General features: G+C 39.4%; 1 protein-coding gene and 1 pseudogene across 2 annotated transcripts in view; one reads left to right on the top strand and one right to left on the bottom strand.

Moving 5' to 3' along the window:
* The window catches only part of ADNP (activity dependent neuroprotector homeobox), a 39,504-nt gene that overhangs the window by 1,641 nt on the left and 20,932 nt on the right, over window positions 1-16,931 (top strand). The window contains exon 2 of one of the 2 annotated variants that reach the window (XM_064382521.1): window positions 1,007-1,181. The exons of the other annotated variant lie outside the window; for it this stretch is intronic. The gene's annotated coding sequence lies outside the window, so the exon portion shown is untranslated. The remainder of the gene's footprint in view (window positions 1-1,006; window positions 1,182-16,931) is intronic. 2 annotated transcript variants of the gene reach the window in all.
* On the bottom strand, window positions 15,365-16,067 carry LOC105727518 (26S proteasome non-ATPase regulatory subunit 10-like; annotated as a pseudogene).

Raw genomic sequence — 16,931 nt, 5'->3', positions numbered from 1 at the left:
TGTTAATGCTGTCCATCCCCACACACCCAGTTCCCATCCCTGATGCTTCTTGTGCCTGTGTCTTGAACCTTCAGAATGGAAAGAAAAAAAAGAGTCTCTTGGATAGCTTGATACAGTTTCTTTAGAAATCTGCATTGTTGCTTCTGGTTTATGGCCATGGAGAAAATACCAGCCCCCACCCAAAATGCACCGCAGCCAAGTCGGCTAAAGGCGATGAGTGTTGGAGTCAGTAGGGGGCGCATTCTCTGCACTGGGTAAGGCTGCAGAGGGGGGAAGGGCCCCCGAGCTAGAACAGGATGTGCTTCACAGCGCCTTCTACAGACCATGGGAAAATGGGCCCAGCAAGTCACACTCGCACTTAAGTTGGTGAGCTGACAGCAACATGGCGAAGGATTAAGTGAGTCAAGAGCAGTGATTTTACTTCTTTTAAAGAGCCCACCCTGCATTTTAGAAGTTTGCTCCTTTTACTTTTTCAAAACTGTTGGCCCTCAGACAGTCCACATTTGTTCTTGACGAATCACCTTGGCACATCCTTGGTTCGGATTCCCTTTCTTTAGAATAACATTTTGAATGTGTCACCATAGCTTTCCTAAGTCTGGTGGTAAAGGAGAAGGTTTGAAACCTGAAAGTAACAGGTTTGGGGGCATTGCTGATTAACTCCCTTCATCATAGCCCAAATCTTTCCAGTTCTTTGAGAGGTAAAAATCATTCTTGACAAATGATGGATTTTTGTGGGGTAGTAATTTTTATAAGTGAGAAGATGGGTGTCATGATTTGCAAAGCCTTCTTGGTAAACATCAAGCCCATGTTGGGTTCTTCATTGTCAAACTCAACAGTGTTGATTGTAAAAATTTTGTTTCCCTCCAAAATTGGACTTGTAATTGCCATTCATTATCTCAGCAGCCAACCACCTTTACCAAAATGTTGATACCAGTCTTCTGTGAGCACCCACCTTCTTAGGGTGTGTTGATTTCTATAGATTTTACTCCTCTTGTTATTTCCATAGGTGTGAGATGCACAATGCGAAACCTAGGCCCCAGCTTTTACACCATGATGCGCAGGGTTGTACTTTTTGTACTGAACTGATAGGTGGCCTAGTGGTTATGCCCTGTACTACCATTTTGAGGATCTGGACTCCGTTTCCTGCCTTGCTCTTTGGACCACATTGTCAATTGACACCGGTGGGTATATTCATTTTGGAGGGTGGGAACTTCAGCAACAGGGAAGCCAGAGACTTCTTCCTCCTTGGTCACCACCAAAGCCAACACTTCCAAAATTTCAGCCTAGCCACATTCTTCAAGGAACCGGTTAGAGCTGTTGCAGTAGTGGGTTCTGAACACTTATTAACATAAGAAATGACTTACAGCTTCTTTAAGAGAAATTTTTACAGATGCTGATACTGTCGTAATCATTTGCATTCTACACCCTTGTGTATAAAGTATGTTAAGTATTCAGTTACTATTACTTTGATGACCCAATTTCCAAGCTTCTAAAAGCCTTAAATATCTGATGAAAACATGCTTTTCCATGAACTTGTTCTTGCTACCAACGATTGACAGTGGTTGATGTTTGTGGGTACCTTTAAGAGCTTGTTACATCTTAGGTAAATACATCAAGATAAGTTTATGGGGAACTGAATGGGTGTATTCTTTGATACCTAGTTAACCAGTTGGTGCTTAACAGGAGAATTTTTTATTGGAGAATTGCTACCAATTAACGTTTTGGTGAGTGAAAAGGAGGCCCTTTGGTACAGGTATTTGACTAGAGACTACGTTGCTTTTACAATTTTTTAGTAATTGTAAAAAATCAGATATTTAAATGGGATTATTTTAATTTTTAAATACTGTATAGTATATGTAGACAGGTAGAGCTTTTATCTTTATTTGGTGTTTTATATATAGTTACTTAAGTCCTAATAATGAGCATATAATTTGAAGACAACTTAGTTGAGGGAATGTTGGAGATGAAGTTTGTGGAGGGGCTTTTGTTTTATTTAGCAAATGAGATACAGTGTTGAATGATGTCCTAAGTGGTAACAGCCATTTTCCGTTAAAGGAAAACTTGCTGTGAGCTCTTAGAAAGCACATATTCTACAGTTTCAAAGGTTTCTTGGTTTTAATACTCAAAAAATAAGGTGAGGTCAGGCGAAGTGGCTCACACCTAAAATCCCAAAACTTTGGGAGGCTGAGGCAGGAGTATCACTTGAGGCCAGGAGTTCAAGATCAGCCTGGGCAACATATTGAAACCCGATCTCTACCCAAAAAAAAAAAAAAGTGAAACAATTGGGCTTGAAGACTGGAATTTATAGTAGGTAAACTGTATACTTATTAAAGTATAGTAAAAGGCTCAACTAGAGTGTGGGAATGGGTAGTCTGTGCAACTGAACTTTAGGTAGAAATTCCTTCATCTTGGCCTTTGTCGAAAAATTTCCTGAGACTGCCTTACTAGGAGCTGCTGTATATTGAAATTAACTTCTTTGATTTTGGTTCTTTTTTTTTTGGAACTCTTCCCCCCACCCCCGATTTTGGTTCTTATAGTCCCTGTATAGGAAATATAGGAGATTGGGCTGAAACTCTTAATGCCTCTGGCACTGCCAACCTTGGAAGTTACTGATTTTAGACATTCCCACTGTTAATTTGCTTTGCTTTGCTTTGCTTAAGTTTATCTTTTTCTCCTTATACCAGAGTGCAGGAAGAGTTTTAATACTATTTATATTAAAATAAGAACTTTGCAATATTGAACAGGTTGTTTTGGCACCACTTGCAAGTAACCAACAGGTAGGCTTTTATCAGGCCACAGTGGCTTATTATTTATATTTGATTATTAAAAACATAAGGCATGCTATGTGTGAAGTGGTTGCTTTCCTTGTAACTACTTAAAAGTTTGTTTGCTTGTTTGTTTGTTTGTTTTTAATTTTAAAGACGAGGTTTCACCATGTTGGTCAGGCTGGTCTTGATCTCCTGACCTCAGATGATCCTCCCGCCTTGGCCTCCAAAGTGCTTGGATTACAGGTGTGAACCACTGTGCCCGGCCCTAAAAGTTTTGAACGGATTAAAAACGTTAGTATTTTGAAAACTGAAATAGCAGTATATTAGTTGAATGAGATGATGTTAGCTACAAGTTTTACTGTGAAATTTGCAACTTAAGGAAGATAGAGCTGTTTTGTTATACAGGAGAAAGTAGGGATTGATGATACTTCACAGGGTAGAAAAGAGAAAAGAAAAACTTCAGAATTTGTCTTTTTTCTTTTGAGAATCATGTATAAGTAACAAAACTGCAATAATTGTAATAGACCTCAGCCAATTGATTTCATAATTGGGATGTGTGTGTGTACACACACACACATAGAACACAGTTGGGTTTTCTAGAGCTGGAAGTGGTTATCATATTATTAAATACAAATGAAAAGTTCAAGTATCAGAGGTGTAGTTTGGGGAAACTATATTTAGTTTTGAGATGTCATTTGGGGACAGTACATCTAAGTGTAGTAAAAAACATACCAGAATTAAACTTTATCTACTTTTTTCCAAGTAACCTATTTAAATCTTAGTGAAATAGAGATTTTAAAAATGATATGAAAGATAAATAATTGAAATTTTTATTTTATAAGGTTAGAAGTATTATTGTGGTTTACACCAAAATACCCATGACTGTTGTGTAAATAAGCTACTTGTTCAACCTGGACTTCCAAAGGATTTTTACTTTAAAAGAGTATCATAAAGTCAGTTGTGTCTTACATAAGGTAAAATACTTTCAGTGGGAGTTTAACCTTCATTCTCTTGCCTGAGACACATGTACATTAAGAGAAACATTGCTCTCCCCATGTGTAAATAATTTTAATTATAGATTCACAGAGCTTGACTTGTTACTAGCATTGCATAAACTTAATAGTTTTTCTTCTCCTAGTTTATTGTTTTGTTTGTCTTTGAGACAGTCTCGCTCTGTCTCCCAGGCTGGAGTGCAGTGGCACAATCTCAGCTCACTACAACCTCTGCTTTCTGGGTTCAAGTGATTCTACTGCCTCAGCCTCCTGAGTAGCTGGAATTACAGGTGCTCGCCACAATGCTTGGCTAGTTTTCGTATTTTTAGTAGAGACAGGGTTTTGCCGTGTTGGTGAGGCTGGTCTTGAACTCCTTATCTCAGGTGATCCACCTGCCTCGGCCTCCCCAAGTGCTGGAATTACAGACATGAGCCACCATGCCTGGCCCCTCTCCTATTTTTGTAAGAGCTTGTGATATTAACTGTGGAGCAAATGCCATGTTTTGCTGGTGTACATCAGTGTCAGTTAACATCTTTTATATTGTTAGTTTGGAAACTTGGTGTTTGAAACTGGTATAAAACAAAGCCCCATGCTAATTAATTGATATTTTGAATGTAAAAGCTGTTTCTTGTTTTTACATTGGCACTTTCCACCTTGATTGTTGAGATACTTTATTAGATAAACCATCCATGCTTTGTCCATCATGGGTGGCCATTGTGACTTCTTGGTTTTTTTGTTTGTTTGCCTGATCCTTTTAATTAGAAAGTGAGGAGAGGATGATTATGCTCCTTCATTCTCTCTGTGTCTTGGTACTCCTTACACCTGTGTTACGTTATGACCTACCTTTGCTATCTGCCAGTTTTGGGGTCAACTTAAGTGAGAATTCACATTCTGCTTCGCTAGAATGAGAAGGCTCTCCTCACATATTATCATGCTTCTCAAGCCAACTTGATTATGTAGAGCATATGTGTGTAGGATGTCACAGATAACATTTGAGCCAGGTATGGAAGGTGACAGTTTTGATTGCAGGGCACATGTTTTTATTCTAATCAATGAAAAATGCAAAATTCATATCACTGTTTTAGTCCTGGGTCCTCTCATCTCTGTGTATTAATTCAGTCCACTGCCTTTAGGGTTCCCTGAGATTCACTCACAGACTTTGGCATTTTGATCCTTACCTTGCTTCCAAGACAGCTGCTAGAGAAATCCTGGAACCCCTCAAGAATTTCAGCAGTGTTCTAGAAATAAAGATGAAGAAAATAAGAGGAAAGCATGGACAAGGTTGGATAGAGTTTACAAAGGGAAGGCTGCTCTGAATATATGCCCTAGTTTTAGATTTAAGTTAAAGATATAATTTAAAAGCATACACATAATCTAAAAGAGTCATGCATTATTTGACCAGCTGTTAGAATTAAAAATGAATCTGCATATCCTAATACCCTCTTCAGTAACGATATAGATTTGTAATTGAGTCACTTAACTGTGGGTTGTGTTTATGTGTCACTTCTCTTGTGACTGGTAACTTGAATGAGGATGCACTGTAAAGTGTAAAGGCCCCCTCGCTGGCCTTTTATGTATTATAATATTGATGGCTTGCCCATTCCATTTTCCAAGCACTTTATAAACTATTCTTGATTCCCTCAGGATTGTCCTTGTTTCACAAGAAGGGAAATCAGGACACTGTCACATACAATGATGAAGTGAGCCACCAAATATGTCTGGGCTGGTTCCTAGGCCTGTGCTTGGAACACAGGCCTTTATGGTGCTCCTGTAAGCTGTTTGACTAATGGGGGCTCACATAAATGCTTTATCATTTCATAGTAAGGTTTTGTGCTTCCATGTGAGCTTACACCCAAGGATCCCAATGGGCCCTACATTTAAAGAAGCTGGCCACAGCCCCAGCAGGGAGAGTATGGGTGTAAATTGTGCAGGTGGCAGTTAATTGAAGTGTAGCATATTTCTACCTTGAAGTTAACTGTATAAGAATCTAAAAAGAAACTTTGTTTATGGTCCCTTTTCTTTTCCCAGTTCTTTAGTTTAAGGCAGTCTTGTTCATTCTCCCCTGAGCAGTTGTTTTTGTTTTTGATAATTGCTGGCTTTTACCCTTTCTTTTTCTGAAGCCTTCATGCTCCATTTAAGAGCTTGTGGAAACCTGTGGTTCAGTCGACAATCTGTAAAGCTCTGCTCTTCTGGTAGAAGCTGGTGACTTCAGAACTTTTTGAGTGGTCTGTTTTGAAGAAACTCCTGTCTAGTGGAAATATGGTGAAATGTATTAAAATTTTAAATTAGAATTATAAATTTAGGTTGACAGAATCCTTGCTCTTGTGAGCTGAGACTGGGAGTGCCCAAATGCAAAAAGTGCTCAGAATCCTGCTTCAAAATTAGTTACATTTTTTTTTTTTGTACATTATCATTATTATTTTAATATAGATCTGTAACTTCGGTTCCAAATTTTTTTTTTTGTACATTATCATTATTATTTTAATATAGAAGTTACATTTAAAAACAGCAACAAGAGGCCAGTCTCAGTGGCTCCCACCTGTATTCCCAGCACTTTCTTTGGGAGGCCAAGGTGGGCAGGTCAGGAGTTTGAGACCAGCCTAGCCAACATGGTTAAACCCCATCTCTACTAAAAATACAAAAATTATCCTGGTGTGGTGGCACACAGCTGTAGTCCCAGCTACTTGGGAGGCTGAGGCAGGAGAATCACTTCAACCTGGGAGGCGGAGGTTGCAGTGAGCCGTGCCACTGCACTCCAGCCTGGGCGACACAGTGAGAGTTTGTCTCAAAAAAAAAAAAAAAAAAAAAAAATTAAACCAGCAACAAGAAAAATGCAAATAAAAACTGGGGAAAAGTATAAAAAATTGAGCCATCCAGTGGCAAAACCTGGTACAAGAATGTTTTTGAAAAGATACCTTTGGTGAATCCTTGATCCTGGGAGATGGCTTAAAAACTGAGAGCATGGTTTAAATAAATTATTCTGTTACTCAATAATAGTGAAAGAAATATATTTCCTATTGTGGGAAATTATTTCTAAGTAGTTTTGATAAAGCATGAAGAATTTGACATCATTTAGATACAAACACTGGCATGCTTCTGAAATAATTTATAAGTGGACATATCTGCTTGTCCTTTTGTGGTGTTATGATAGATACTGGTTTTCGTCCACCACAGTTCCTGGCTCATAACACCCATAACCCCTATTATCGTGTTTTGTTAGAATATTGGGTGTGTTAGGCCTCAGAAAATAATCTCTCTGACCTTCTCTTGCTCTCCTTTCATCTGCCCCAAGGCAAGACTCTAATCTTTACCCAGCTTTCTGATTGTGGGTCTTGAGACCCTCCCTAGAGAGGGCCCCACCCTATACCTGGGGGAAGGGAGCTAGGAAAGGATGCCAACAGGATGAAGCTTGCATAAAAACCCAGGAGGACTGGGTTCAGAGAGCTTTTGGATAGCTGAAAACATGAAGGTTCCTGGAGTGTGGTGCACCCAGTGAGAGCATGGAACCTCCGAGCCCCTATGCATCTCTTTATCTGTATTTTTTATAATAAACTGGCAGACGTAAGTATTTCCCTGTGAGATGTTCCAGCAAATTAATAGAACTTGAGGGGGGTCTTGGGAACCCCAGCTTAAAGCATCAGAAGTTCTGGAGGCCCAGACTTACAGTTGGTATTTGAAGAAGGGGAGAGCAGTCTTGGGGACTGAGCCCCCCAACTTGTGGAATATGACACTATAACCAAGTTAGAGGACACCAAGCTGGTGTCTGCTGCTTGGGGAAAAAACCCATGTTTGGTCACAGAAGACAATGTCACAACTTCTGCGTGCTGTGATGGCAGAGGAAAAACACAATTTTTGAGAGTCCTAAAACACCCCTTAAGGGCTGCTTGTGAGTTATTCCCCTTTTTACATTGCTCTTAGGCCAGGTTGTCCACTTACAGCGACAGCAAGTGGCTGTCTGCCTGTGGAGTGCTTGTGTAGGCATCGGAGTGCTAGGATCACTCTTTATGCTGTGCCCCTGCCTTGCTGCAGTACCTATTTAAAGTGAAGTAAACTGGGAAGTGCTCCTCACCTCACACTCCTCCTTATCTAGATTGGTATATTGTAAAGTATCCTCACTCTGTTTTTCTTGTTTAAGCACTGAGGCATCTTCCCCCATTTACAAAATACAATTTTAGGTGAACTCTTAAATTGTTGAAGGGTTAGCAGGCCAGACCCCTGCCTTCCTAGCTTTTACCTTGTCCCTCAGGCATCATCTTCCCTCTATTTGTGTACAGATCTTAAACTCTTATAGGAGTTCAGCCTGAAAACAACTGGTTCTACTGGTGTGCTGGAAATTCCAGCGGTCCCTGCTAGAATTCTTGCCTGAAATCTGAATACTCAAAGTATCAGGATAAGCAGCAACACAGTCACGGTTTTCCAGTTGTGGGCACCAGTCTTCTAATCTGAAAATCTTCCTAAAAGACCAGTGACTCCATATATTTTTTAAAACATAAGATATGCAAAATCTAGATGACACCTTTAGGTTTGTACATAACCATTAAGTCACCTAGGTTTATTTAAGATAGTTGCAGATGTTCTGTTGCATAAATATTTTAAGTGTCACTGAGCTTGTAAAGTTAAGAATGTGCTAACCTGAGTATTCATGGCTCACACAGATGTAAAATATTGTATAAAAACACTACTGTGCATGTAGCACATTGTAATATGTACAGGAACAGATGTTGTTATGGCAACCACATCTGATTCTTAAGCATAATACTTTGAGCTTTTTGGAGAGGTTGTGCCCTAGTGTGAACTCAGGATTTTCAAAGTGATTATTTCAGTATCTCATCTGGTTTAAGGTAATAATGGTAACTATCTTAAGTATTAACTTGCATCATGTCATTTAGTCTTTCTGACATCAAAACAATGAAATAGTGTCCTTCTGGTTACACTGTAAGAAAATAGACCTCTAGAGGTTAAATAACATGTGTAGGATCGCAAAGCTAGTCAGTGGCAGAGCAAGGATTTCAATACAGATCTGTCCAGCTGTAGGGTAGACCACTGCATCTTACCTTTATTTCCTAGCAAAGAAAGACTTCACTGTGCTAAGTCACCGTACCTCTTGGTAAGGAAGTTTGAAGTTATAAGGTACAAATTTCTTACATATGGCTGATACGTAAATTTTTGTCCATGAAAACAGTATTATTAGCACAAATTTTTACTTAGGCTATAATCTTCACCTGTGAACCTTTTCTTTTCCCCTCCTTTTACAGTCACCCCAGTATCTTCTTATCTCCTAAGGCAGTGATGGTTTCCCAGACCTCTCAGATTGAGAAGATGTGGCATGGGTGTAAACTCCCTCAGGTGATTCTGAGGGTTGGGTAGGTGTGGTATCTTTTCTTAGTTGACTTCCTCCAGGCCTTTATTTTCTTTTCTTTTTTTTTTTTTTTTTTTGAGCCAGAGTCTGTCTCTGTTGCCCAGGCTAGAGTGCAGTGGAGCAATCTTGGCTTACTGCAACCTCCACCTCCTCCTGGGTTCCAGTGATTCTCTGCTTCAGCCTCCTGAGTAGCTGGAATTACAGGTGCCTGCCATCATGCCCGGCTAATTTTTTGTATTTTTAGTAGAGCCAGGTTTCACCATGTAGGCCAGGCTGCTCTCAAACTCCTGACCTCAAGTGATCCACTACCCTGGCCTCCCAGAGTGCTGGGATTACAGGTGTGAGCCACTGCACCTGGCCCTCTGGACCTTTCTTAATGGGACCTGCTGAACACAACTAGATTAATCCTCTTAAAGTGGCATTAGAATCATATCCCTTCTCTACTTCAGTATCTGCTGCATGTCCTCAGTGCCTACCAGTCATGGCAGCAGACTCCAGCTTCACATTCAAGGTTCCCCATCCTATCCTCACCCTGTCTTTCCAGTCATTCATTCCTTGTTACTCAGAAGCTTGACATAGCAGCTATTCTGACTCAGTGGAGTTGAGCAAGGACTTTCAAGAACACCTTGCTTTCTGGCCTCTGGAACCGCACCAGAAGTTTTTTGCAGTAAATGCAAATTTTCCACCTAAGTTAGTGGCCCCAACTCAGTAGCTGTTGCCACCCTCCTTGCTGAGCATGAACTAAATCTCTTATGAAGCCTCCTGGGATTTAGTTTGTGACACATCTGATAACATTGCCTCTTTTACTGCAAATATTTATTTGATGTCTTATCTGTAAGTCTTTTCTAGGCACGGATTCATTCATTCAGTCTGCATTTATTGAGTGCCTACTTTGTTCTTGCCTCTGACATAGATGTTAGAGAGAGCAGGGGAAAAAAACAGGCAAATTCCCAAAGTCTCCCTTAGTAACCCAGCCTAGAGCACCATCAGTGCTCACTGCAACTCGAGTCAGCCTCCCGAGTAGCTGGCATGCACCACCACACCTGGCTTTTTTTTTTTTTTTTTTTTTTTTTAAGTAGAGGCTTCACTATGTTTACCCAAGCTGGTCTTGAACTGCTGGGCTCAAGGATCGTCCCACCTCAGGCTTCCAAAGTGCTGGGATTACAGCTGTGAGCCACACCTGTGAGATGGCACCCTAGTCCTGGTGCATATTTTAGGGTTCTGTTTTGTCCGTGAGTTGAGGTCAGGAAAATGAATGTGCTAAAAGATAATATAATGATTATAATTTATAGACATAAATACCATCCATATCTGTTACTATTTTAGGTTTTATTTTATTAAATCTCTGAGATCATCTGTGATCAGCTTTTAAAATAAAACTTAGAAGTCACAGTGTAATTATAATTTTTGTATAATTCGTAGGTAATGTGATGAACCAGGCTGTTTATTTACCATTAGATTGTTGGTTTGCTATTAATGAACTACACCAGCATGAAAGAAAACAAATTTCCTTTAAGTGCTGAAATTAAATTTTTCGTCATTCTGTTACCTTTCAAAAGCTTCCCATTTTATTTTTCCCAGGACCTCTCCTCTTGCTCTTCTACTTTTGTAGTGGAAACCGAAGGTGATTTGAAAATTTAACATATGGAAATTCTCTGAAGATTTTTTTCTCTACTGCCACATGCTCAAGTTTGCAAAACAAAGTAGTTGAATGCCTCACTGATGAAACCCCAACTGTATTAAATCTATTAGTTAAGGCGGAGTGAATCAGGTCCTTCATTGCCAAAAGTAATATACTGTTCCTGGCCTTTTGGAGTGGAGCAGATTTGCCAAGAACGTGAGCTCCCTACCAGTTTTTTTCCTTAAGTACCTAGGTTCCATTAATGTATTACCACTCATATTAAATGATTATAGTGTCCAAAATGGTCTGGAAATTCGTGGAGACCTTCAAAATGCTGTGTTACATCCACGGTTTGTTCTAGAGGATCTGTCCTGTTCTGGGGAATATTAACAAATGCTTAATATTCATATTTTGGTAAACAGACCCATCAGTGATAAATGCCCCTGATTTTGAACCCAGACTACCCTGTTGTTAAAATTATAAGCCTACTTTGTCTGCTTCCCTAATCAACACTGCTGCCTTACATTTTCCAGTAGCCACTTTTTAAATAATGAATTTATTTTTAATTGTTGTCAAGTATACATAAGCGTCACCATTTTAGCCATTTTTAAGAGTACAGTCTATGGCATTAAGTACATTCACCTTGCGCAACCATCACCACTGTCTATCTTGAGACTTTTTTTAATCTTGCAGAACTGAAACTCTGTACCTATTAAACAAAAACTTCCCATTTTTCCCACTACCCAGCCGGTGACAATCACCATTTCACTTTTCTGTGCCTATGAATTTGCTTATTCTACAACGTCATGAGTGGAATCATACAATATTTGGCCTTTTGTGATTTTATTAGCTTAGTATAATGTTTTCAAGGTTCATCTGTGTTGGAACATGTGTCAGTACTTCATTCCTTTTCATGGCTGAATCATATCCCATTATGTGGATATAACCACATTTCATTTATCCATCAGTTGATTTGAGTTGTTCGTATTTTAGGGGTATTATTAATAATGCTGCTGAGAACATTGATATACAAGTCTTTTTGTGGTCATATGTTCTAGTTTCTCAATTCCTTACGTAACAATATTTGATAGGGAAGCTGGAGGTAGTTGAGAACAGACTAGCCTCCTACCAACTCCCTCCCTTCAAAAAAAAAAAAAAGCCTCCAGTTTCCCAAGGGACTTTCGGAATAACATGCTTAGAGTATTAACAATGGGAAGATAACAAAAGGGAGACATCGGACACATCTGTTTTTTGAAAAGCTGGCCTGTTTTTTAAGGATACCAAGGTTGTGGTTTTCCTTTTACAAGCTATTATGATTTGGATAGAAAGAGATTCTTCAGATGTGACTAGTGACTCTTGGCATCCATGGTGATGGTAAAAGAGTGATTTAAGACAAGTGTCCTTAGAGCTGAATTCTTCTCTGGAGGTGACAGGATCATCTGACTGACCTGAGATATGTACAGATTCTTAATCTCTGTATTACCGCTTCAGCTGGTTTGGCTGAGCTTTTTAATTTTTTAAGGCCATTTCAACCTTGGGTATTGAAGTTCTCTGGCACTTTCAGATGTACGTAGGGAACATGCTGCTGTTTGTTTTTAGTGAATGTCAGAGGTAGAGTTTGGTCAGCATGGGTAATGAGAGGAGGGCTGCATCTTAGGTCTGGAGGGTGGCCTTGAGACGCAGCTCGCTCCTGGGCAAGCAGTTGCTTCACCTCAGCTGCTAATTTGTAAGATGAGAAGAGTTTAGATTAGGCAAACCCTAGGTTCTTTCAGTGATTCAGAGTGCTGCTTTTTCGTAAGAGATTTCAGTTGATGGTGTGATTTGGAAGATGAATCTCAGTCTTTTGACTTTCCTAAGGCCTGTACTGGACATTTGTTTCTTTAATTATTGGTTTTTTGTTTTTCCCCCTCATTTCAGAAACAGAATGCTTGTGTTCCTGCAGTTGAGGAGACACTGAAGACTGGTGGTTGTTACTTAGATTCAGTGCAAAATACCTCTTTCCTCACCAGCTGAACAAGCTAATTCTGAAAAGCCACTGCTTGCTTTTTTTTTTTTTTTTTTGGAGACAGATTTTTGCTGTCACTGTCCAGGCTGGAGTGCAATGACACAGCTCACCGCATCCTCTGCCTCCTGGGTGCAAGCAATTCTCCTGCCTCAGCCTCCCAGGTAGCTGGGATTACAAACATGGACCACCATACCTGGCTGATTTTGTATTTTTAGTAGAGATGTGATTTCTCCACATTGGTTTGGCTGGTCTTGAATGCCTGACCTCCCAAAGTGCTGGGATTACAGACATGAGCCACTGTGCCCGGCCTGGCACTGCATATTTTTAAAAATATATTTTATGTCAGATGTATGAAGTGGATGCCATTTACACAGTGCACTTTTCAGGAGCATTAATTGAAAAACTAATGTCCAGAATTAGAGTAGTGGTGTCTAACTTGACCATCTCCTGAATATGTCACATCCGAATAACAGTTTATCCAGGGAACCAGGGAGACTGACAAGCTGGAGCTTATTCTTTGGAGAGCGGCCTGTGAGATCACAGAAGGAATGGTGAGAAGAACTGATCCTGGTTAATTGGGAGAACAGGGGGTGTCTTAAAGTTTTGAAAGTCTGTCATGTGATTGGGAATTTATAGCTGAACCGAGAGCTATGGGCATGTTACACAGCATTGTGAAGTGTAACCTGTGAACAGAAGCTGTCCAGTGTGGAATGAGCTGTCTGGTGGGATTTTGTGCCCCTACCCCCTTACTTGAGGTGATCAGTCTTTTAGAGCAGAGTTTTTTGTAGAAAGGATTCACACAAAACGTTGATGGAAAGTGACAAAACATATTACTTTGACTAAACATTTTTGTACAGGATGCTGTATTTAGATAAGCATTATCTTTCGCCTTGCATAAATGTACACTCCCAAGTAAAGAAATTGTTATAAAAACTTAATTATAAAGAATTTAATAATTGATACAGTTAAAAACTTTAAAATCAATATTTGTGGAGGCAGTATCAAACTGGGAGAATATGAAAGTCCAATGAAGTTAGTAAGAATAGTAGAATACAGAAATTGGTTATATTTCCAGCCTGCTGCTTATCTTTATTTAAGAGTGTTCTAATACGATTGTCTTAAGCAGTATAATTGATGTTCATTATTCAGATTTAGCTTTGAGCATGTGTGTCATCATTTGCAAAGTAGTTTTCTTTCTAATCTTCCTTGTTCTCTAACTCTCTCATCCCCCTTTTAGCCTCAATACTAGTGCACATTTTCCCGTAAGCTTAAGGAAAGAAGAGACTAAACTTTCTTACCCCCTCTTGCTGCAGTTTTATCTGCTAACCCCGAAGAACATTCTGCCCCCAGAGAGTCAGAATTAACGTGTTCTGTAGATTTGAGATTGAGGAGGAGAGGAAAAGAAAGAGGCATTAGAGTTTCCAACATCTGTAAGCTCTTTTGCCTAAGCTTATAGGAGAATGGAAATCAGCTACCTCTGTTCAAGGCTGTGTATTTTAGGAAAAGATTGAGTGGGGTGATTGCTTCCAGGCTGGCTGTGGGCTCTCAATCTTAAAGCAAAGCTGTATGAGATTAATTTTTAAAAATGCAAATATATAAACCTTTTTGCAACTGGTTTTATTTAAATATAGGACTAGTGGCACATGTAAAGCAAATAAAGTTTGTTCACCTCTTCGGATGTAAATCCTAAGGTAGTAACAATAAGGGCTTATTGGTTATAAGAAGAAATAAGGTTTTACTGTGACAACAGTTTTTGACTCAATGAGTAAAATAGACAGGTATTAAATATGTTGCTGAGGGAAAGGTAGGAAGAAAGGAAAATGTGTAAATAAGAGAATGATTTTTTTTTCTTTTCAGCGTTTTTTAGTTTCTGAAATACAAATCAGAATACATTTTGTTAATACCATTTTAACAAGCTTGACTTTTTTTCAATATAAGGTGACTCAATATAGGTACTTTAAAACTCCTCCCTCCTCCTTTTTTTTTGTTTTTTTAAAAAAACATATATTTTACCTTGGGAAGTAGCTCATCAAAAAACAAAAAAAATACACATGTACACGGGCATATTGTTTTTCATTATTTTAGGGCACACCCTCCAACTTAAAATTTGGTCCACTAAAATATGTAAATATTCCTCCTATCACAAAAATAAAATCTCATGCTTGGGAAAAAAAAATGTATTTGGCATAGGCCTAAGTGAGCTTGAAAAACAAGTTAGGATGTTTTAACTATATGGAGGAGCATTACGGGTCCACCCAGAACCATCTAGCAGAATGACTAGCCTGTTGCCATTGGAGCTCTTCTATTTCAGAGACGGATATAAAGTGTACAGGAGGGTGCCGAAGATTCACAACAGCCACAGAGTTACTCAGAATTAACCAAAATTTCAGTACACAAGGACATATGACAACAGTAGAACAATGGTAACAGTTATTCAGTGCCTGGAAAGCAAGCTGTAAGTTTAGAACAAGAACCTCGGCAGGAACAATAGTCAACATGTTTATAAGACTTTGGAGGTGAGAAAACATTTGTAGGTGATGTCTTGTGCACAAATACGTTAGTTTCCAGGACACTGGTGATGACACTGCAACTTACGAAGTAGGAATAAAGCCAAGCTGTTTAACCTTCTACCATTCTCTTATTAAACCCAGGCCACCTTTGGCCAGTTGCTGGGTTTCTTTTCTTCTTTATTCTCAATGTAAATATTTGCTCCTTGGGACACCAGCAGTTTTGCTTCTTCCACTCTTTCCTTATCATAGGCTAAGTGTGGAGGGGTGTTACCCTCAGTGTCTTAGATGCTTGTGGATGCTTTGTAGTACAGAAAGATATGAATTATCTTCAAGTTTCCCTTGGCTGGGGCCTGGTACATTGCTGTAGCCTCATAATGATCCTTACCATCTGGGTTAGCCCCACGTTCTAGTAACATGACAGCAATCTCATGCCTGTTTTTGGAAGCTGCAGAATGTAGAGGAGTAGAGCCATTTTAATTGACAGCATTCACTTGAGCACCTTTTCCCAGAAGGGCTTTTACAGTGTCATCCTGGCCAGCAGAAGCAGCAATCTGAAGAAGAGATCAATCTGCATAGTCTTTATCATTTACTGGCACTCCAAGTTGAAACAGAAATTCAACAATTTCTGTATGTCCGGCTGAGCATGCCCAATGCAATGCACTTCTGCTGTCCTGGCCAGTTCTCATAGCCAGGGTTTATTGGCCAGAATTCTCTCCTTCACCTCCTCCAGCTTCCTGCTGTAGACCAGGTTGCAGACCCTTAGGTTAGACACATACCCCTTCATTTTGCCAGGATTGATGTTTTCTCTCTGATTTTTTTTTTTTTTTTTTTTTTTTGAGACGGAGTTTCGCTCTCGTTACCCAGGCTGGAGTGCAATGGCGCGATCTCGGCTCACTGCAACCTCCGCCTCCTGGGTTCAGGCAATTCTCCTGCCTCAACCTCCTGAGTAGCTGGGATTACAGGCACGCGCCACCATGCCCAGCTAATTTTTTTGTATTAGTAGAGACGGGGTTTCACAATGTTGACCAGGATGGTCTCGATGTCTCGACCTCGTGATCCACCCGCCTTGGCCTCCCAAAGTGCTTGATTATTTTTTATCTTAACAGGTACTAAATGTTTCCACAGAGACATAACAAAATCTGTTTTCTAAAAATAAATAAAGTACTGTCACAGGTAGCAGTGACATTAACTGATGCTTTGTCTTCATGAGAAGCAAACACTTGTCCCTCTTAGAAAATTGCCAGCAAAACTTAACTTTCTTTTGTAGATCATTGGTTTAAAGAAACTTCAAAAATCTTACTCTTTTTTTTTTTTTTTTTTTTAAATCTTACTCTTAAACCTCAGTGGGGGTTATAAGAAAGATCTGTACAAAAATTCTTGTATCAGTATCAATTGGAGTAATTTAAGTATCAAGGGTCTGAAATTCTTACATATTAACTTGGGTCTATGTTATCAAAAATTGAAATTGTTTATGTCATAGTAGCATGATTGTCTTCTAATTTTTATCAACTTAGAAAATATAGCTACCCTTTTTTCTTTTTTGAGACAGAGTCTCACTCTGTTGCCCAGACTGAAGTGCAGTGGTGTGATCTCAGCTCACTGCAGCCCCCGCCTCCCAAATAGCTGGTATTACAGGTATGTGCCACCATGCCAGCTAATTTATTTGTATTTTTAGT

Source organism: Aotus nancymaae, unplaced genomic scaffold (genome assembly GCF_030222135.1).
Source record: "Aotus nancymaae isolate 86718 unplaced genomic scaffold, 86718_ANA_hifiasm-v0.15.2.pri h1tg000029l, whole genome shotgun sequence".
Classification (NCBI taxonomy): domain Eukaryota; kingdom Metazoa; phylum Chordata; class Mammalia; order Primates; family Aotidae; genus Aotus; species Aotus nancymaae.
The sequence above is the reverse complement of the archived record's forward strand: the minus strand, read 5'-3'. Positions and strand labels throughout refer to the sequence as shown.